We start from the raw sequence: 22,611 nt of genomic DNA on the forward strand, positions 1-22,611 counted from the left end.
GATGATACAGATGAAAAGAATTTGTATATATAAAACACCCAAACAGTGTCTGATGCATATTAAGCAGTCAAAAAAGAAATATTAGCACTGAGCATAAAGTTCTCCAAATTGTAAAATATCTTCTGCATGTTTCAAAAGTAATACTGAATGGCAATTTCTGGAGTTATGAACACTTAAGAACCTTTATAAACCTGCGGTGAAAATAGCATAAACGTGCAAATGACTATAAGCACATAGTCCAAGGGAAGTGGATACCTAGTTGTAGTACTTTTATTGACTATTTACGGACTTACAGTAGGGCATCCTTCTGTGAACCACAGCTTTGCCAGTCTGTATGAAGTAGCTCATCGAGTTACAAATATGAGGAAAAACAGGGGTAAAGGGAGAGGGAGTGAGAATCTCAAGCTGACTCCCCACTAAGGGCAGAGCCTGACACAGGGCTTGATCCCAGAACCCTGAGATCATGACCTGAGCTGAAATTAAGAGTCAGCAGTTTAACCAAATTGATCCATCCAGGCACCCCAGGCTCATAGTCATTTTTAAGCTTCGAGAAAGTAACTTCACTAGAGCGAAGTACCCGTGACAGCCAGTAGAAGTGTGGTGTCTGATCTCCCTTGGAGGAAATCAGCTGTTAGCACTATGAGGGTATAGATGTGGGACAGTCCTTCCTAACTCAGACTCCTCTAGCTTATATTCTTTACTCTGGGGTGCCCCTTTGGTATGGCTGAGATTTTCTCAAATGGCACGGCAGTGCAAGGGTCTTTCTATACCAGCTTCCTTCCTTTCTTTTCTCTTTCTGGAGGTGACAGGTTTATGTCATAATCTGAAGGCTCATCATACCTAGTCCTGCTTCTACTCCCCCTAATCATCTTTTGCATCTCTAATTCTTACAGTCTTACAGTTGCCTTACAGTTGGCTACTTTGGAGGATGGTAATTGACTTGGGTCAGAATCCAGTCTGGACATTGTAAAGAAGGGAAGAGAGAAGTTGAAGGAAGAAAAAGCTCTCCCAGGAAGATGAAGAAAGGCCAAGGAAAAATATATGGTAGGCTCTAATTTTGTCTTTTTTAATTTTGTTTAACCGAAGAAACTAGAACACAATTATGAGTGAAAGAAAAGCCAATGAAGAGAAAGTTAAGATGTGCATGTTAGAAAAGAAAGAAGAGTAATTAAACTGTCTCACTATGTATGAAAACGTGAATGCCTGAGACCTGGAGGAAGAGTAGTCAAGAAAAGGAAAAAGTGGTTTTAGCAGAGAGTCGGGGGGCCGCGATAGGGCTGGGCACAAGCATAGTAACAACTTGAAGCAACTGGGTGAGAGCTCTACCAGGCAAGGCTGCTGGAAGAGTATAATGGTGAATGGCTCCTCAAGTATTGGTCAAAGCCATTTAAAGACTTATGGAGAGAAAGGCCATTGACCATCATCACTTTGAGCAGTGCGACAAAATGTCAATGACAGGAAGCACTTAGGGGTTGGGCAACATTGTCTTGCATTGAGTCAAGACTTTAAAATTTGATTCCTTTCTCCAGCAACTGCCTTTGAAACTCTGTTTCTCCCAGTTCAAAATTTCCTGAAATTCAACAGCTGTAGAATTTAATAAGAATATGCATGAAATGGAAAATAATGTGACAACCCTATAGTGTCTGGACATTGTTGATAGGGCTTAACTTTCAAAAAGTGAAAAGAAATTAGTGTATCTGTGATTTTTCTCCAGATGCCTTCATATCAATTGAAAAAATATATTGATTTAAGTAGGCAGTTTTGTGCTGTGCAGTATATGTTGATTAAACTAACCAACACCTGCCCTAAAGGTAGAACACTGCCAATGTTTAAGACAGGAAGAAGGTGCAACACCAATGATCAGTTTTGCAACAATTAGAATCAGGTTTCTTCCTTCGATCCTCTTCTTTCTCAGTTTCTATTCCTTCCGTCCTCTAAATTAATTCACATTTGATGGTGCCTTATAATTTACAAATTCTTTTCACATAAATAATCTCACTTATTTCTCACAACTCCATGAGGTCATTGTCATTACCATTAGCTTTTACATTAAAAAAAAGAAGGGCAAAAATCTTAGATAATGTTTCTCAAATGAACACCAAAAGTGATGCATTTAGGTCTCAAATGAACAGTCTGTGATTCCAAAACCTACATTTTTTAGAGACTGAAAAGTTGGGGAAGGGAGAATAAAAGAAAAATGATATTAGAAATTTGATTCATCAGTAAACTCCAAAATAAGAAAAACCATGACTGGTTTTTTAGTAACTGAAAAGTGATAGCCATGTATGTAACTGCTAGAGAAAAAAAATACACATAAGTAATTATACTGAATGAATCATGCAATTTTAAACAAATAAGGAACCTTGGAGATCACCTAATTCAATCTTTTAATTTGCAGATGAGGCAACAAAGCCTAACAAGAATTCAGTGATTTCTCAAACTAAAGAAAAAAAAACCTAATATAAGAAAAATTGGGTTTAAGGATTTGTATCTAAGAGGAAAAAAGTTATTAAAACCAAAGATGATTGAGCTATTCTTTTTCCCTTCAAGAGAGCGATTTAATCTATATCAGAGAGGAAATAAACCTTTTCTATGCTCTCTTCCTCTTACAAAGCTGGGTAAGGCGGGATTTAAAACAATAACAACAACAAAAAAAGACTGAAACAGTAAGGCCTCTGCCAGTTCTTGGGAGGAGTTAAAGCCACCATTCCAAGGAAGGTGGTCTGTGAATGTCACTATGAAGAACAAAGGGTGACTATGAGCCTGGAATAGATGACTCCGTTTACTCAAGCCACTGCACCTAGGAAAAGTAGAACTTGACTCGAAGTTGAGGATGACCCAGTGGCTCTGCATAATAAAGGGGAGAACCCAGAAGAGGAGACCCCCAAAACAGAGCTGGAAGTGAACTTGAGAGACATTGGGGGTCAAGCAATATGTTGGGAAGCTGTAATAGGTGAAGAAAAGTAGCTAGCAAGAAATCATGGTATTTTAAATTCAGGTGTAAGTTGTTAGCACAGCTGCTCTGTGAACTGTCTCCGCCGGAGCATCCGTGTCTATACTGAAGTCTGCGACACACAGACCTGTGTGCGGTGTTTGGGGAAATCAGGGGAAAGGGCTATGCCATTCATCTGGCTCATACTGGCAGAAAGGAGGAAGCACTACAACACATGAAGACCAAGGGATTCAAGAATCCAGTGGATACAGGAATCTGAAGATAGAGCTGACACGGGTATTTAAAGTCCAAGACACTCTGGACATTTCCTGAGGGCACAGGTGAAGCCTGTCCAGCAATCTTGGTGCAGCCTCTGGGATTCCCAAAAGAAATGAGCTAGAGCACTAGAGCTGATTTTATTTACAACCCAAAGAACATCATGACCTCAGCTGACATCTGAGTTTCAGAAAAAGATTACCTGTTAACAGAGGTCATGATTGTGGTTATTTTTCCTATTCTGAGAAATTCTATGATTTTCATTTAAAGGGTGAGGATGAGGTAAAGTAAATGCGGTAAGGCTTTAACCTTTCTAGAGTGCTTTAAATGCTAAGCGACATGAAGTATACATAGTATTCTTTACAATGCTCTGTTGAGAATATATCTTTTTTTGTTTTTTTTTTATAGGCAAGAAGACAGGCTTACTCACAGAGGTTAAGTAACATGCCTAACTGGAAAAGGCAAGATTTTAACATACTCCACCTGACTACAAATCTCTGTACTTTCCATTAAGCCACACTCCCTGCTACGCTGAAGATCTGTACATTACTATGTTAGTCTTGACAGATGACAGGATCAACATGAATTCACTAAGCATGTTCGTATAAATGATGCAGGACTCCAAAGCCTTCCTAAATGGAAATATTTCAGAGGATTTTCAGCAAATGGGTCAGGGCGTATTTGGTATTATGAATATAGATAGATAGGCTCTACTATACTAATGGTGCTCCATTTTTGCTGTATTTGAAATCAACTGTCAAACATGAATATCTCCCCAATATTATTTTGTAATCACATATTTTGTATGTATATACTCTTGCTTGAACTGAGGATAAGAAAGTGACTGTGCCCAACACAGAGGTTTTGTTTGTCCCTAATAATCATACTATGAAACTCATACTGTTTGCCTTGCACATACTCTTTTGGAGTACTCATGATAGAGTGTTGAAATGAGTGGTTACATCTCCCTTTTTCCCAATAAACCATAAATTCTCCATAGGAGGAGTAGCAGTCTGCACACAGCAGGTGCTTGATACATTCTGAGTAAGCAAGGGTATGGCAAAATGAGTGATGACCATTTCATCTTTTGCCTAAACCTCATTCAAATTGAGGTTTATAAGATATCAATATATTCGGCTTTTCACTTGGTAATTAATTAGGATACTCTGTAACTTTTCTACACCTTTCAAGGTTCAAGTTCTTTAAATTTGTAATTGGGTTCCAATATTTTTTGTCTCTAATATAGTTTAAGCTTCAAGAGTAGTATATCTGTAAAGTATTATGATAGTAAAAAACAGATCATCAGAATGTAAACTTTTGCATAATAATTACACGTATCTTAATTCTTCAGCAAATGTAGAATCAAGAAAAATGTAACATTGTATAATCTCATCAATGGCGTTTTGGTCTCCCAATTTACAATTCCTGTGTAAATAAAGACATTCACTTAAAGCATTAACAAGATGAAATAATGAGAATATGTAAATTAGTACATAAAGATAATAAAATAAATGTAGCCCCTGGTCTCAACTCACATGGTAGCCAAAAAGTTTTGTAGCTGGCTATTAAATAGTGACAATTAAAATATATATCAACAGTTCCCAGGCTTCTTTCTCCAAGTGGTAAGTGGTCTAAACATATGAAAGTTAAAGACCTCAGGAAACTCCTTTCTGTTTGTGTTTTCCCCCATCCAATAATCTCATCTATTTTGATACTAAAAGTAAGTATTAATTAAGATGTTGGCACATTGATAAAGAAAACCATCACCTATAACCTATACTGTTGCTTGTACAATGAAGGTAAGAAAAACAGTGGCCCTGACCTTGATCAACATAGAGATTTGGGGGTTTTCTGGTCGTTCTCAGGTTAAATAACATTTATTCATTAGGAAACTATTATGTGCTGAGCACTCTACTAGTAATGTGGATAAATACTTTCAATGGAATTAAAATTATCAGCAGCTGAAAGAGTAAGCTCACAACACAAGAAAATATTTAGTCATCCAGCTTATGCACCTCACTTTTTAAAGCTAACTTTAATGGTTATCCTTTACTGCAAATATAATATGCTCAATCTTTATAAATATATATATGTAACTATATATATTTGTAATTATATGTATTTGTAACTATATACATTTATAACTCTCTCTCTCTATATATATATATAAACTACATGTATATAGTTTATATAATGGTTTAATGGTTTCTGGAAACTTAATTCTAGGATTTCCTTAGCGAAATCATATTAACAAATGTTTATAATATGGCTGAAATCTTCACTTTTACTGCCAAAACATTAGTATATTTCGGGCATCTCATATCTTTTCTGTAACACACAGACACACACATGCATATATAATCTATAACATATAAATACATATATGTGTATATATATATATATATCTCATTTGTTTTAAAATTTCTCTCTGCTATAAAATTGTTTTCAAAGCTGCGTATCACACATGATTTATACAGAGCTTTGAAAACAATTTTATAGCAGAGCAAAATTTTAAAACAAATGAGAATCATTCAACCACTTAGAGCTTGTAAAAACAAAAATAAGACAACCAGAGGTGATCTTAATTCCTTTCCACTTTAAAAGTCTCGTTTAAAAAGTTTGCTTCCTTTTGTATAATAGGTGCAGAATGGTGATTACAAGATTCAGTTCTGGTTAGTAGTCATAAAGTCCAAATCATCTGATTAGACAATAGCACTTGGTAATATCATATCACTTTTAACAATAAAGCATAAGTGGACTTTTAAGATACAAGAGGCTTCAGGGAGTTTTAAAATCAGTAATGCTATAATACTTTTGTAGGTAATCTTTAAGTTGCTCCTAACACAATGGGGACAGTATATGATCAATATTAATGAATAACTGGATTCAAAAGCATGCTTTCCAGGCATTTTTATGCAAGCTCACATAAGTATGTCAACAAGATTAATTGCTCACAAAAGTAATGGATCTATACGGTTTGCTTCTTTTCTGCATCTACCTTCTCACAATTCCACCAGTAAAGAGTTGAGGTCATTTCCGTATGATGAATTCCTTACAGTCTGTAAGCAGATTATTAGGAAGTAAATAGGTTAACCCTCTCTTGTGATTATGTGTACACAGACTCGGTCAATTTTACAAATTATTCTCCCAAAACACTGGCACTTAGATATTAAAAATAAATGTACATTTTAGATTATGTCATAAGGAAATGCCAATCCAGCAATTGCAAGAGCACTGTTTCACTAGCCATTCTCACAGTACAGTGAAATAGGACGAGTTACTACCCAAAAGTTCACTTCAAAGTCTGGTCTTAAAAACACAGGAAAGTTCTCATCATAGTGTTGTTTTTACATTTAATAAGGTTTGAACATTTTGGCAGTTGCCATTTTGAGCCATTGCCACTCTATCTTAAAACTAGTTCGAAAGAGAAGGAATTATTCTAGGAATGTTGACATGATTGATGCTTCCAAACCATTTTTTACGCTTGTTATTTCTCCTTCTCTTCCTCCCCTCCCTCCTCTTCCCTCCTCTTTTCTCCTCCTCCTCTCTCTTTGAAATGTAAAGTGCAAATTCAGCCATTTGAGGAGAAAAATTTTCTAAGGGTATTTTATACATATAGAGATGAGTAAACTATAAAAAAACCTAAAGCATTCCATTTTAGAGGAGAACGTGCAAATTTAACAAATTGCTCTTTAAATGTAAAAATATTTGAATAGATTATGAAAATTGAAAGCTGAGGCTAAACAGAGTTGGTTTCATTTTTGTTTTTATTTATTTATTTATTTATTTATTTAAAGATTTTATTTATTTATTCGACAGAGATAGAGACAGCCAGCGAGAGAGGGAACACAAGCAGGGGGAGTGGGAGAGGAAGAAGCAGGCTCACAGCAGAAGAGCCTGATGTGGGGCTCGATTCCATCATGCCGGGATCATGCCGGGATCATGCCCTGAGCCGAAGGCAGACGCTTAACTGCTGTGCCACCCAGGCGCCCCTGTTTTTGTTTTTAAATATCTATAGTAAACTTTCTCCTCAAGAGCTAATGCTGGACTCTTTATATATAATTGTCCACAGGAAAGCACTGTGATAGTTAGTGGCTAAAGAACTGTCTTTACGGTCCCTACATAACAAATTACTGCAAAACGGGTGGCTTCAAGCAACAGAAATTTATTCTCTCAAAGTTTTGTAGGCTAGAAGTCTGAAATCAAGGTGCCTGGATGGCCACACTCCCTCTGAAGGCTCAAGGGGAAAATCTGTCCTTTTCTCTTCTAGCCTCTGGGGGCTCCTACGTTCCTTGGCTTATAGTGGCATGACTCCAAAATCTGCCTTCAATCTCATATGCCTTCTTCCCTGTGTTCTGTGTGTCCGCTCCTTTTCTTAGAGGGACACCAGTCATTGGACTTAGGACCCACTCTAATCCAGGATGATTTAATCTCAAAGTCCTTAATTACTCACATCTGCAAAGGCCCTGTGATGAGCTGAATTTAGTTCCCCAAAATTCATGTTGAAGCCCTAACCTCCAGTGTCTCAGGATGTAACTGTGTTTGCAGATAGGGACTCTAAACAAGTTATTAAGGTTCAATGAGGTCATATGGGTGGGCCCTAATCCAACCCAACTACCCTTATAAGAAGAGGAAATTTGGACACATACAAGAGACATCAATGATATGCACACACAGAAAAAAAAGGCCATGTGAGGACAAAGCAAGAAGTTGGCTGTCTACAACCCAAGGAGAAAGGCTCCAGGAGCAACCAACCTGCTGACACCTTCGTTCTGCACTTGGAGACCTGTGAGGGAACGTATTTCTGTTAAGTCACCAGGCTGTGGAATTTTGTCACGGCAACCCAAGCAAACAAATACATACCCTATTTCCAAATAAGGTCACAGTGTGAGATTCCTGGTAGACATGAATTTTGGAGAGGTATTATTCAAACCACTATAGTCCCCAAGTAGTTGTTTTCTTACAACAATGGAGTTGGTTAAGGAAACCAGAGCTCTCATTTATTGTTAGACTTGGCTGACAAGCACTCAGATTTATCAATAGTTAACACCTTAGCTAAAACTTATTTTACTTGGATCTCATCACAAGATCAAGAGAGCATTTTACATTTGGAGCAGTGTCTAGGAAGAGTGTAGAAATGCCTACTTACGTGGCATCAAGGAGGATCTGGCACTACAAGATAGAATGAAGTACCAAAGAAAGAATTACGATTTCTTGGGGCTGATCTTTATCCACTTAAAACTTTTGTCTAGAGTTGGGCTTGCCAATGGCAGTCTTTCTGTAGGTAGACGATCAACATTCTGAGAAAGTCTTTATATGATTTATTTCTATAAATACATGTCATCATTTGTGTCACAATAGTTGATATGCCATCTTTTTCCCATAAGTAAATATCTTATTAAACACTGATACGACTTCAATTTTTCAAGGATTGATTTATTTATTTTGAGAGAGAGAGAGAGAGAGAGAGAGAGAGGGTGAGCAGGTGAGAGGGGAAAGGCAGATGGAGAAGAAGAGAGAACTTCAAGCAGGCTCCCAGCTGAGCACAGAGACCAATACAGGGCTTGATTCATGACCCTGAGATCAAGACCTGAGCCAAAATCAAGAGTCAAACACTTAACCGACTGAGCCACCCAGGCGCCCCATTAATAGGACTTCTAAAAAATCAATTACAAACTACAGCAAAAGGATCTATCATTTTACAAAAGGATAACTATTGCTATTGCCACATTTTATCATGGAGCACAGGCTCTCATCCTCCCCCCTGTCTATTCGTCCTGCACTACTGCTGAAGCAAGTTTCTTAAACCACCACACGCATAATGGAAATTCTCAACTTGGAATGTTTTATTAAGCAAACAAAAATCTGTCTCATGGGGCGCCTGGGTGGCACAGTCGTTGGGCGTCTGCCTTCGGCTCAGGCCGTGATCCTGGCATTATGGGATCGAGCCCCACATCGGGCTCCTCCGCTAGGAGCCTGCTTCTTCCTCTCCCACTCCCCCTGCTTGTGTTCCCTCTCTTGCTGGCTGTCTCTATCTCTGTCAAATAAATAAATAAAATCTTAAAAAAAAAAAAAAAGAAATCTGTCTCATTACTCTCCAGTCATAATGCACACACATTTTTTTAATCCTCCAAAACATGCTATCTTGAAGCACCTTTAGCTAACCAACAATATTTGCTGACTGATTATATAATTTTATCATTAATAGAGCAATACATAGTGAACACAGACAAAAGACAATGCTGCCCTTTGATTTTCTTTCTAAAACAAAGGAAACTAAATCTGACATAAAATACCTATAAACATTAGAGATCGCAGATAGAAGACTTACTGAATGACAAATGAAACTGAATTATTATTGCTGAAGTTAGTAACAGAAGACCTGGGTGTACTTTGAAATATTGGGTCAACAGAATAAACACTCCTAAAATCTAACAGAAGCATGGATATCAAAAGTATGGACCATTATGATAGTCAAGTCGTATTTTTTTTTTTTCCAAGATGGTCACTAGAATTAGAGTAATGATTTTCTTGTGAAAATTCCTATGAAATTTCAAAAACCATAAATGCAATCCAAGCTAATTGATAAAACTAACATTTAATAATTTTTTATCAGTCTAAAGGTAAAAAGTCTCTTTCTGTTCTTAGTAACTGTAAAAAAGCCCTCTTTAACCAGGGAGCTCTTTCCAAACAGAACTCCGCAAATCACTTATATAAGTGAATCTGTCCAACTCACATGCACGTCTTGCAAAATACAATTCAAGCTCAAGAATACACATCAGCAGGTGCTGCAAAGTGGTAAGATACCACTCCAGTTTGCCACCAGCTGTCCCTCTTCTACATGTCAATAGGAAAGTGTATAGATCAAAGACAGAGCAGAGACCAATGTTTTCTATGTGTATTATGATAAGTAAATATTTGAGCCCAAGTTACAGGAGCATCAAGTAATCTCACTTTTCCACATTGGGTCTCTAAGCAGCTACAAAATTTCCATGTTCTTCCTCAATTTTTTTGACAACTCTTCACCTTTTTCAGGCTCTGACTGAACTTGCCTCCTGTACCATGTGTCTAATATCTCACCGGACATTGCTTCCTTCTCTAATTCTTTCATGGTTCTTTTTTGTCTCCCTTGATGAGATTGTAAACTTATAAAATATAAGGAGTAGCGGTTCCTATAAACTACTTGCGCATAGAAACACCTTCTCCTTATATTTTTGTATCCCCAAAGATCTCGATAAAATGCTAGATACTTTGATGCTGTTGCATAAATGTATGATGATTGACTAAAAATTATTATTACTTTTAGAAATCAGCATATAATCTAAACTACTAATAAGAGTCTATAAAAAAAAAACCCTCTAAAGTTTAGAGATTGGATGACTTTTCATCTGTAGCTCCTTCTCATCCACACTTAGCAGGTTTCAACAACTAATTTTAAGCCTGAGGCCAAGTATAATTTTCATTGTGGAAGGCTGCCATAATTTGTAAAATATCAGATTGTGGATGATCTTATAATCACAAATTGGTGTTAAAAATAGGTGCAACAAAACAAAACAAAACAAAACACCAAACAGGTACACTATTTCCACAAAGCTACAGCTCTTTCTCTTGAAACCTAGAATAGTGGTTTTGACTTTTGAAGGCAATGATAGAAGGTGGGGAAAAGGATTTCTATTTTCACTTTTGGAACTACCCTCTGTGAATGCCATCCTAATCATGAGGCAGCAAGATCCCTGTAGGAAAGGTTCCAGCTACACTCAAATGGAAGGGTGTCTATCCAGACTTCACGGCTGAGGATGCTGGAAGCACAGCTGGACAGGCGAGTTACTGCTTGGATTGCCTCCTCAGGTCTCACATGTGGCTTCTTTGTGGCAGACTTGAGAAGGCATAAAACAAAGCAGGCATGGATTCTGGCCAGCTGGCCATCTGTTCCTTCACCCACTGTGATAATTTGGTCTTGTAGAATTTTGTTAAGTGAGCATTAAGTAATGACCATGTCAAACAGAGTGCATAATGAATGCTTCTTAATCACTGGATAAAAGCTTAGGGGACGCTTGCCCAAACACAGGAAAGGTCACTAATACAAACCAAGAATTAAAACAAGAGAAGAGGAATTAAAGAGATGGCAAAACAGCAACAACTCACTTCTTTTCCATTTACTTTTGATCATAGCAAGCCTATGTCAAATAGAGGATCAAGGTCTCATAAAGGAAGCTAGATAATATCAGCACAGTTTCTACTGTCTCATTATGCATGTATCAACTTATATCGGTAAACTACGAAAGAATTTTAAAAACAAAAAAACTGTGAGGGACTTGGTCATTCTGACCTGAATTGAAATCAGTTACAGTTAAGCCATTAATATCAAGCTTTTCCAAATAACTCCCCAGAAGAGCACCAAGTAGTCACAGATTGGTCCAAATATTTTCTGTTATTTTTTTTTAAAGATCAACTGAAGTATCCTATGCTAAGAAAGCAGCCTCTCCCTCATAGACAATTAATAATTGCAAAATAATAAAAATTTTTAATCCCCCAAAGGACATGTAATAATGTACTCAATGTGTTATTGGGACAGTCTCCTACTGCCTGGAAGTTGAGTCCATAAATTTGGACCACTATTGTATATTTTACCTTCACCGTTCATAAAAAATGAACCAAAGTGCTTTACCTGGTTAAGTTACCATCCAATCACCTAAAAGAAGATAATTTCTATCCCTAGGATTCTGCTCATATGGTTCCCAGCTTGGAATGCATTTCTATTTCCCACTATCTCTTCCAAATCTCCCTTATCCTTCCAAGACTACCAAGTTTTATACTCTCCATTAACTCTTCCCTATAATCTCTTTTTGTTCTCTTCAACAAATGTTCTATTACTCTCTATTACAGTCTTTTTTTCATTCATTATTTGCATAATCATCAGGTTCATGGTTAGAGCTCCTATTGTGTCCCAGACACAGTGCTAAACACTAGAGTTATAATACTGAGCAAAACAGATACTTCTTCCTTCTGTTTCGTAAAGCTTTGGTCAAGTGGAAGGACTGACACCAACCAAATCAACACATAAAGAAGTGTAATTGTTTACTAAGTCATGAAGAAAAGGTATAGTGTATCCTGACAATCTATTAATAGGAGGTTCCCTGAGAAAGGGATGCATAGACTAGGACCTAAAAACCAAATATAAGCTAAGGTTAAGAAGGAAATGATTCTCCCATTCATATCTCTGTGGCAGGGCAAGAATAAAGGTCTTCAAGAAGGCCAGTGTAGCTGGAGTAGACAAAGCAAAGATAGAGAGACAGACAGGGACCAGATCAGGCAGGCTGACAAAGGCCACGTACAAAACAAAAACAAAAACAAAAACAAAACTGGCTTTATGGGATATATTGATATGTTTAAGCAAAAGGATAATAGGATCAGAATTTCAATTTTAAAGACAAATCTGTGTGCTGTATGGACAGTACTTTGGAAAGAATCAGCACAGATGAACACAGACCAGTTAAAAGTCATCCCTCTAATGAAGTATGACAGGAAGCCTAGATTAGCCTAGTATTAGAGTGGTGGGCTGGTAGACATGGAAAGAAGCAGACGGATTTGAGAGAGAAGGGTCAAGGATGACTACTGTGTTTCTAAATTTCACATCACAACTGATGAATATTGATGGTATTCCCTAAAGCAGAAATCCTAGAGGAGGGTCTAGATGGGAAGCGAAGATCATGAGTCAGCTTTTGGATCTGTTATTGAAGAAGAGGAATCAAGGGGCGCCTGGGTAGCTCAGTCTGTTAAGTGTCTGCCTTCAGATCAGGTCATGATCTTAGGGTCGTGGGATCGAGCCCCACATGGACTCCCTGCTTGGAGGGGAGTCTACTGCTCTCTCTCCCTCTGCCCCTCCCCCCCTGTGTTTTCTCTCTCTCTCAAATAAATAAATAAAAACTTTTAAAAAAATAGAGGGATCAAGAAGGCAGAAAAGAGTGTGGCCTGGAAATATAAATGTTAGTATCCCTGGGTATAGGTGGAAATTAATGGTATGGATATAATTGCCCATTGGAACTAGAGATAATACATAAAATCCAGGACCGACACTCAGGAAATACCACCACTTAATGGCTGGATGGGAAATGCAATGTTCCAGAGAAAGCAACAGCCAGAGACGTAGGAAAAAAAATTAGCAGGAAAGTGAAATGACTGTGGCACTTAACATACTGCTTTGCATTATTAATGAACAGTTTGATGTGTATGTGCTTTATCATTCTGAACAGGTTTTAAGGTCCCAAAAACATGGGATTTCGTTTATAACCCACTCTGTTTTTATATACCTCCTAGCACACAGCAAATACTTGCTGGATGTCTAAAAACTGTTCACAATTTCATGGATTGAATATACTGGCAATGTATGTTAGGGGAATGCTCTCCCTTAAGTGACATTATAGTATACCAGAAGGACATTCTGGTTGACTCTTTTGCTTATCTAGGGAGTCACTTTCACATAACTAAAGAAAAACCTAAGTTGGAAAAACTGCCAATACTATTTGCTTCCACAAGAAGGTTTATTTGGCCTACAGGAGTAACTAGTTTTTCAGCAATCACAATTCCTTCAGAACCTAGAAGAGGAAAAGGAAAACAGGAAAAACAAAAGGGTGATATGAAGATGAAGAAATACAGAAAAAGTATGCTGAGAAAATACACGTTTCCTAATTTGCCAAAAGTCTTTCAGCTGTTTTCTGTTTTTCCATGATCTGTCTCTCCTCTGGTGCTACTCTCAATATGTACTGTCATTTTACTAACCTTACAAGTCCTTTTATTGCACTGAATATCTAAACCTGATCCCCGTAAGATCATTCTTATGGAAGAACCCATTTTAAACTGCTTTACCATTAGGACAAAAAAAAAAAAAAAAAAAAAAAAAACCTCTACCAAGCTTTGCCCATAGGGATAACAATGTGTGGGCAGAAAAAAACCAAAAAAGCCACTTAGCAATAATAACATCACACTTTACATAAAGTACTTGTCTATATGCTTGTAGTTGACACGAAAATGGAGTGGGCAGTTAAATATTTGAGAACTCTGGAAATCCACTTAAAATGTGTATAACAATTTATTACCAATGCAAACCCAATTAAAAATGTTGAGCTATTAAACACAATTCACTTTCTAACCCACGAGAGAAAGTATTAAATGTATGCAGCACAGATTTGCATTACTATAAAAATCTTTATTTCTACTTTTCCAGCATTATGCATTTAAATTTGTAAATTCCATGTTACATTAATCACATGAATATAGATGGGCAATTTTTAGATGGAACTATGGTAATCACTGCATTCCCTATAAAAGAAATCATTCCTGCTGACAATTTTGTGGTGAGTTTTGTAAAAGATTGACTATAGTTCATAAAATGGCAAGGCTTCCTCCACAAAAGTTATTAGACATCTCAGTCCTCTTTGGCCTGATCAAAATAATAAAAAAAATTAAATACTACACTTTAATATCACTGTCTTTGGACTCTGACACTGTACATAATACTACCTAGAATACAGTCATATAGTCATTAAAAGAAGTGGCAATAATCCAGGTTTGACTGCACTGTGATTTAATATTTATAATGTTTTTATGACCCAAATAAAATATGGTGATTAAAATGATAAGGATGTCACCATCTGGATGGACAAAAAAGCTGAGGTTCATGTCTTCAAACAAAATGCCTGGAGCTATTTTTGCCTGTTACCCTTTCTTATTTCCAACACATTTTCTGTTAGATGAAATATTATAGTATAGAGAAATTATATGCAGTAGAGAAGATTTTAGTCAATAAATGAATACCTTAAATAATTAAATAGGAGTTATTACCAACATGTTACTTAAACATAGTAGGTCTGAAATCTAACTACATCAGGTCATTCTTTAAGATCAGTGCACTGAGTACTAAAGATTTTCAGAGTAACCAATGATTTACTAGAAGTGACAGAATGCGTGACTCCAGTTGTTAAATAGAGTAGAGCTTTTAGTGTGATTTTTCTTGCAGAAAGCCTTTTAAAATAATTTGTAAGTCTAATTGAAGTAGGTCATAAACTATGAAGTAGAGAGATTTATGATTGTTTAGTGCTAAAAAATCAGTTGTAAATGTATAGACATGTTAATTTTCAAAGAAGCAGCTAAACAATGTCCTTACATCATTGTACAATACACTATGGTACTTTGATAGGTAAGATATGTCGAATTCTAATGGAAAACTGGCAAGCAGCAAAACTGTCTCTAATGGGCATTCAAAGATAGCCATATTGTTCAAGATTAAATGTCTTCTGGATGTGGACTCAGGCTCACTCTTACAATGTAGGAGGAATTTTGTTACACTTGCTTTCATATTTTTCTTGATAAGATCATTTTGACCATGTTCTAGGTCACAGAACTTCAGAGGTCCAAATTTTCTTTGATCTATGTGATAGAGGGGAATCTGAAATCTCCAGGAGAATCCAGCTCTTTCTACAGGAGCTACCCTAATTCACTTCTGGACAGAAAAGTGCAGTCTTTGGTTCACATGCTTACGCTCATCAGGTCTCCCAATTTTCCTAACGATGTCATTCCTACTTCTGCCTGTGCTGTCCCTTGGAGAATAAGGGTATATACACTTTTACCTTGCATAGAACTCACTGGAAAATGCTGTTGTCTCTACCTCAAAATAGTGAGTGGTCATAAAGCCAGAAAACATGGATAACTACTTACAATAAATGATTTATGGATACGACATGACAAAACAAAAGACTTCAGATCTACAAGGACCCTGTTCCTGTACTAAACATGCAAATCAGGCTTCCACTTCAGGAGACTTGCACTAGCTTTCCCTCTACTTTAGAAGTTCTTCTGTGGGGCGCCTGGGTGGCTCAGTCAGTTGAGCTGCTGCCATTGGCTAAGGTCATGATCCTAGGGTCCTGGGATCCAGGCCCCATGTTAGGCTCCCTGGTCAGGAGGGGAGCCTGCTTCTCCCTTTGCCCCTTCCCTGGCTCATGCCACGTGTTTTCACGCTCTCTTTCAAATAAATAAAATCTTAAAAAAAAAATAAGAAATCCATCTGCTAACTTCTTCATCTCTATCAAACCTTTGCTCAAAATTATCTTATCAAACCTTTGCTCAAAATGTTACCTTTTCCCTATTCAAAACTGCAAACCATACCCCTCAACTCCAATTACCCCTATTTCTGTCTTCCTGAGATCTTGCTTCCTCAACAGCATTTACAACCTTCTAATGATACCTACTTATTTACTTACTTACCCATCTCAATCTATTTATTATCTATTGGTTTTGTTTATTGTCAGACACCCCTTCCTAGAAGGTAAGTTCCCTAAGGACAGAGAACTTTGTTTTGTTCACTTATATATCCCAAGTCCCTGGCAATGATGTATTCAGTATAACTTTGTGAATAGAATCTGAATCTGCATTTAAATGGCTAAGTTTTCCAAGTATTTGTTGGGTTATAGGACATTAAACTTACTAAATACTGACTTATCCCTGTATTATGTCAGAATAACACTTATCCATGCACATAGGATCATTTTGACAAATACAGAAATGCTTTTAGGGGATTATATTTTGCTGCTATACCACTGACCTACATAAAAAGATTTCAGAAAAATCGCCTTGCTTTATTTATTATACGGAGTATGTTATCCAGGACCAAGGACAAATCTCTCTGAACTTGGGTCCAAGAATAGTTGTTTCTCATTTGCAACCAGTCTACTTTATTCTTACAGAAAATTAGAACTTGAAACATCACTGAGTCTTCAGAAACTTATTAATCAGCTGCTATGTGCCAGGCACTGGGTATTGTAAACAATATCAACACACTGTCAATGGCCTAAAAAATCTTACGTGCCAGTGAAGACTACAGACAAGTAAATAGAAAGCTTCAATATAATGAAATGAGTGCTAATGCATGCCAAGTACATAGAGTTCTGGGAGAATGTTGGAGGAATACCTAAAACAGTGTTGGGGACTCAGGTACAACATCCTGGAATAATTAACATCTAAAGCTGAGGTTTATAGGATGAGTAGAAGCTGGATGATAAGAAAGGTCCCTCATACAGCCTTCCAGTTACGGAATGAATAAATCATGGGAATAAAAGGTACTGCACAGGGAATATGGTCAATGGTATTGTAATAGCATTGCATGGTAATGGATGTAGCTACACTTGTGATAAGCATAGCATAATATATGAACTTATGGAATCACTATGTTGTACACCTGAAACGAATGTAACTGTATGTCAACTATACTCAAATAAAAAAAAATAATAATGGCTAATTTGTAGACCTGAAACAAATGCAATATAATTGCAATGTGAAGTGCAAGAGGGGTAGTGGTAGGACAGAAAGTCAGAGGGATTAGCAGAACCTGATTATGACAAGCCTCACAAACCAGATTAGGGATTTAGACTCTATCCTGAGGGTAATGCAAAGTTTTTTAATTGTTTTAGGCAAAGACTTATCAGATGCAAATAAAATGGATATGCAGGATTCGCTACTTGATGGACTTGGGGGGGGGAGGTTTCTATTTCCTCTACAAAGTATGTCTCTGTCTCAATAATAGAAAGGATGGTGGGAGGTGGTATGATAGGGAAGGAAGCAGAAGCATTTTAAATAGCATCTGCTGGGGCACAGGTGATATCTGAGTAGGCAGTCAGAGGATTTGTAGGTAGTGCTGATGTTCAGTTGGTGTTGAAGACTAGGAAACCATACTGGCAGCAGTCTCGGCATGGTATGGCATTTCTTCTACTGTGCTTAGGAGAGAAGGAAGATGATAACATTAATCCAGGTTAGAAGTATTTCACTTGTATGAAGCTTGGAAAAATAAGTCAGAGACAAATAAAATGTGTGCAAGAGAGTGGCTTTAATGATAGACCCTGTGGCTTTGGCTAGTAAAGGGAGGGACTTCAGGCTTTAAGGAGCTGAAAGAGAAGAGTGGAGGGACACAGGGATTGGAGGTCTGAATTCAAAGAACAGAAGTAGTTTAAGAAACTAAATGAGTTACGGATCTGGAAAAAAAAAAGTAGTACTGTGATGGAGTCATGTGCTAAATGCATGTATACATTTTGGATATATTTTATAAAGTGTTAGAGAAGTGTAAACTTTAAATTAACAACATTCTGAGCCATTCCTGACATGATCATAATGCGTGAAGGAGAATTAGCAAGAAAGTAACCTTCTCTTTAACAGTGTATCATTCAAGGTTATTAATGTCTTGCTCACCTACCACCTAAAATCATCCAGTGACAACCAGCAGTGAGCATCAGACTTTTGAAAACATTGTGCTAAGACACAGGAAATATCTGGGAAGATGCTGAGCATGTCATGTAATTTGTGTGCTATGATTGGGGCTCTTCAATTTCAAGAAAACAGTGAGCAGCCGAAATTTGGACCTGACCAGAGCAGGCCGAGCTGTATGAGAACATGAATTAGTTAAGATCACTAGCCAGAAAGGCTTCCAGTTTTAGTAGTCACCAAAGATATTAAGACATCTAAGATGGACTGAGATTACCTGGCTATAAAGTTTCCAGAATAATTAATTCCCAGCAGTGCCCTGATTGATAGGGAGACTCAGATCTCTGGAAAGAGCAAATTGCAACTTGAATTGATTTTGCTTCTGAAGGAGTCTTTGTTCTGGTAGGTAAAGATGAGATGGCTCAATGTGTTAGGATCTTTTATTTTGAAAACAGCAACAGCTCTTAAGGAAGATATTTAGAGCCAAATTCATGGCTTACTTCTACCACACAAGCCTATGCTATGAGTGTGCAAACACTTTCAATACAGACCTCACCTTAATTTCATGTTAATTTGACTGCTTTACCTTTTTTCCCCTCTGTCCTGTTTTCCTTTTCCAACCACATGCCACCAGAAAAACGATCATCCTCCACCTTCTAATCACTTTGAGAAGGACGACGGAAAATCCTTACACTACGTATATTGAAAGTTCAAATATCAATGAAGGGAAAATAATGGCATCCAAATGTGATCCAGCCCAAAGTGAGCATGTCCTGTGTTGGCGGGGTTTTGCCTGGCAAGGCTTTCTGATGAACTTGACCTCTTTTCCTACATTAGACCTCTGCTATTACTGGTAAGCATGAGATCTGCATGAGGAGAGTTGAACAAGGGGGATGATTTCAGAGCAAGGAAGAAAAACACGGTGACTGAGTTAGAGGAGCAAGGTTTGGAATGGAAGGCATCAATGAAGAGAAAATAAGGTGAAAGTCTCAATCTTCTGTTTCTTTTCTCCTTGATTCAAGAAACAGTCATATCAAGTGCCAAGTTTATTTCTTATTTGTTGTGTCATTTTTATTTCTTCCAGGCAGCTACAAGTCTCCAGTAAAATCTTTGCAACAGAAAGCTTTTGTGTCAGTGAGATTGAAGAGACTTTAGCAGTGGGCCATAAAAGGCAATGCCGGCTTCCTCCTATCACACCTCAGCTCACTCAAGAGCTCCATCAGCTGTGGCATTTGGGGGAAAAGCAGAAGCCCTGGAAGTGTACCCTGTGGCCCACTGTAAAGTGCACCAGGGTCACTGGCCAAGCTGAGAGCAACTAACACAAAAGGGCCTAAGGACCGAGGAAAACAAGTTCTTTATAAATCTACAGATTTGGGGATTTCTAACAGTAAATGGATACACTTATCCTAGAAGCCTGAAAGATTAGGAAAAACCCAGATGATTGCACTCAAGATGACATTCAGGGATTCATATTCTTGAGTGAGTTTATTAAGAATATGAATTATAGGGGCGCCTGGGTGGCTCAGTCTTTAAGCGTCTGCCTTCGGCTCAGGGCGTGATCCCGGGTCCTGGGATTGAGCCCCGCATCGGTCTCCTCTGCTGGGAGCCTGCTTATCACTCTCCCACTCCCCCTGCTTGTGTTCCCTCTCTCGCTTGTCTCTCTCTCTGTCCAATAAAAAAAAAATCTTAAAAAAAAAGAATATGAATTATAAATGTTGTATGATTCATACCTGAATTTAAAGATGCCTCTCTAAAGTCATTCTGAATAAAGGCAGAGAATTAATTAATCAATCCATCTCATGAGTCAGATTTTCTCAGGGATCAATCATGACCATATGTAAAGATCTTCAGAACACATAAGCAATGAAGCATATTTGTTTTCAATAAACCAAACTGGACATAAAAATTAATTAACATTTATGAGTAACTGAAGTAAATATAGCAAACTTTCTCCTCAGTTTAAAACAACAACATTAAAAACAAACAAGTCTTCAAACAGGAATCACAACACACATAAAGAAGAATGGCTATATCATCTTAAATTATTATGTATTTTAACTGATGAGGTTTCAAGTTTAAAAGGAGTATACTTTTATATGACACATCCAAATTGTTAAGTTTATTACACAGTTTTGTGACATATTATATTTGTTTTACTGAAGTGATTAGTCATATAATTATTCTAACAAAATTTATTTTAAAAGAGACAAAAATAAAATCCTTAAGTCTAAATTAGGCCAATGTTAGTAGCAGACAGGCATTACTAACTATGTAGACATTGTTAGTAAGAAAACAATTTCCTTGGAAAGTATTGGCAAGTGGGAAAGAAATTGGAAAAGCTGTCTTAAATGGAGAAAACAGAGTGACCAATCTTCCAGCTCATATGACTTCCACTAAAATACACCCTCACAGCAGAGCCTAAGAAATTTATTTATCAAGCATAAGACACTCAGGCACAGAGTGGGGGAAAGCTGGATGTGTTAGAACATTTTAATAGAATATTATTTGTTTGGGTAATGAAAAAAATACCTTCTTGTATTTTAAATCTCAAAGAAATAATCTGGGATGTAAACACTAATTCCCAAATATATACCACTTGAACCTTGTGGGTAAGACAATAAAGCAACTGGCTTATAATCCATTTCTCTCTCTCTTTCTCTCTTTTTAAATCAGGTGTATGATCCAAGGGAAAGAAAGAAAGATGTTTCAGTTCTTTGTAAACATAATAGTATTTACTAAGATGAGAAACCTTATCTGTGAATGCTTTTAGCAAGATGTCTCTAGTTTAGTATTGTTTGTGGTAAACAAATATATAATCCCTAGAATTATAAAACATAGCTCCATGGCAAATGTCATGTAAACTATACAACTACATGAAAATAGCTAATTACCTAAACAGCTCTCCATCCCCAGCCTCACAGATGTGGTAACACATGTACCATTCTTAAAAACCTCATCTGTTTTTCTGAGTCAGAAAGCATGTGTCCAATGGAAGAAAGAAGGATCTGGGGAGCCATCATCAATGTCCTAAAACTTCCCTTGCTTTGCCTAGGCCACTTGATTGCTTGTATCCTTGAAAACATTAGTACTTCGATATTGCATAAGATCTCTGATTTGACAAATCTCTGACTTGACAATGCTGATTTGAAAATCCAATATTTTGAATTAGCTCAACTCTACCTAGTCAACCTTTCTAAAAACATTGTATAGTCTAAAAATGAAGTGTCTGAAATAATCTAAATGCCCACAAGTTGAAGAATAGTTAAGCAACCTTCAACATAACATAACTACGGAGTAGAATAGAATATTACCAATTAAATTAAAAATTGGAAAACCACTTACGAACATGTTAAAATCTACATGTAATTCTATTAAATGCAAAATGAAAGAGCACAGCCTATGGTACAATTAAGTAAAAATGTAGTGTATACACAATGAAAGGCACTGAGAAAAGTAAATTGAACTTTTGAAATAGCAGGGCTATGATGGAAAATTTTGTCATAGAGGGTTTGAGGAAGAGGAATGTTAACACCGGCAAGGAAACTAGTGTGAAAGTCCTCATAATTGTCAGATTTTAGTCTTTAAGACTTCACAAATGTACCAGTTCCCCTCATAGATATGTGATAGGATTGCACCTCTCCATCTCTTTTGAAGTTCATAGTGGCCGTGTGAATTTCTTTGGCCAATAATGTGAGAAGTAATGTGCATCATTCTGACAGATGTTTTTAAGAATGAATGAGTGATTAACTATGTTGGCTTCACACTGCTTTGGTGACATAGAAACAACTATTGAGATGTAGCCTTTGTTAGGATGGGTCCCTGAGTATCTGCAATGAGCAGAGGTCCCCTACTGACCCACACTGGACATGTGTGTTAAGTCACGGGATCTGGATGTGGCTTGTTCCTGGGGCATCACCAGGTTCATCTGGACTGATTCAGCAAGAAAGTATAACATTTTGCAAACTATAAAGAGCTAAGCAAATTTTGTGCAAACACAGATTTTTAGTACTACAGGATGTCAGTCAGGAGTCCATAGTAGGGGATAGACTTAATAGTATTGCAGAGTAAGAAACAAATGAGTATATAAGGTAATGTTGAAGAACAGAGTGGAATTAAAGGTAAACTGGATGTTTTATGCCTGACAGAAATGTTGGTAA

General features: G+C 37.2%; 1 protein-coding gene across 2 annotated transcripts in view; it reads right to left on the reverse strand.

Moving 5' to 3' along the window:
* EDIL3 (EGF like repeats and discoidin domains 3) overlaps positions 1-22,611 on the reverse strand; it is a 398,882-nt gene that overhangs the window by 210,395 nt on the left and 165,876 nt on the right. The window lies entirely within an intron of this gene.

This window comes from Ursus arctos, unplaced genomic scaffold, assembly GCF_023065955.2.
Source record: "Ursus arctos isolate Adak ecotype North America unplaced genomic scaffold, UrsArc2.0 scaffold_5, whole genome shotgun sequence".
Taxonomy (NCBI): domain Eukaryota; kingdom Metazoa; phylum Chordata; class Mammalia; order Carnivora; family Ursidae; genus Ursus; species Ursus arctos.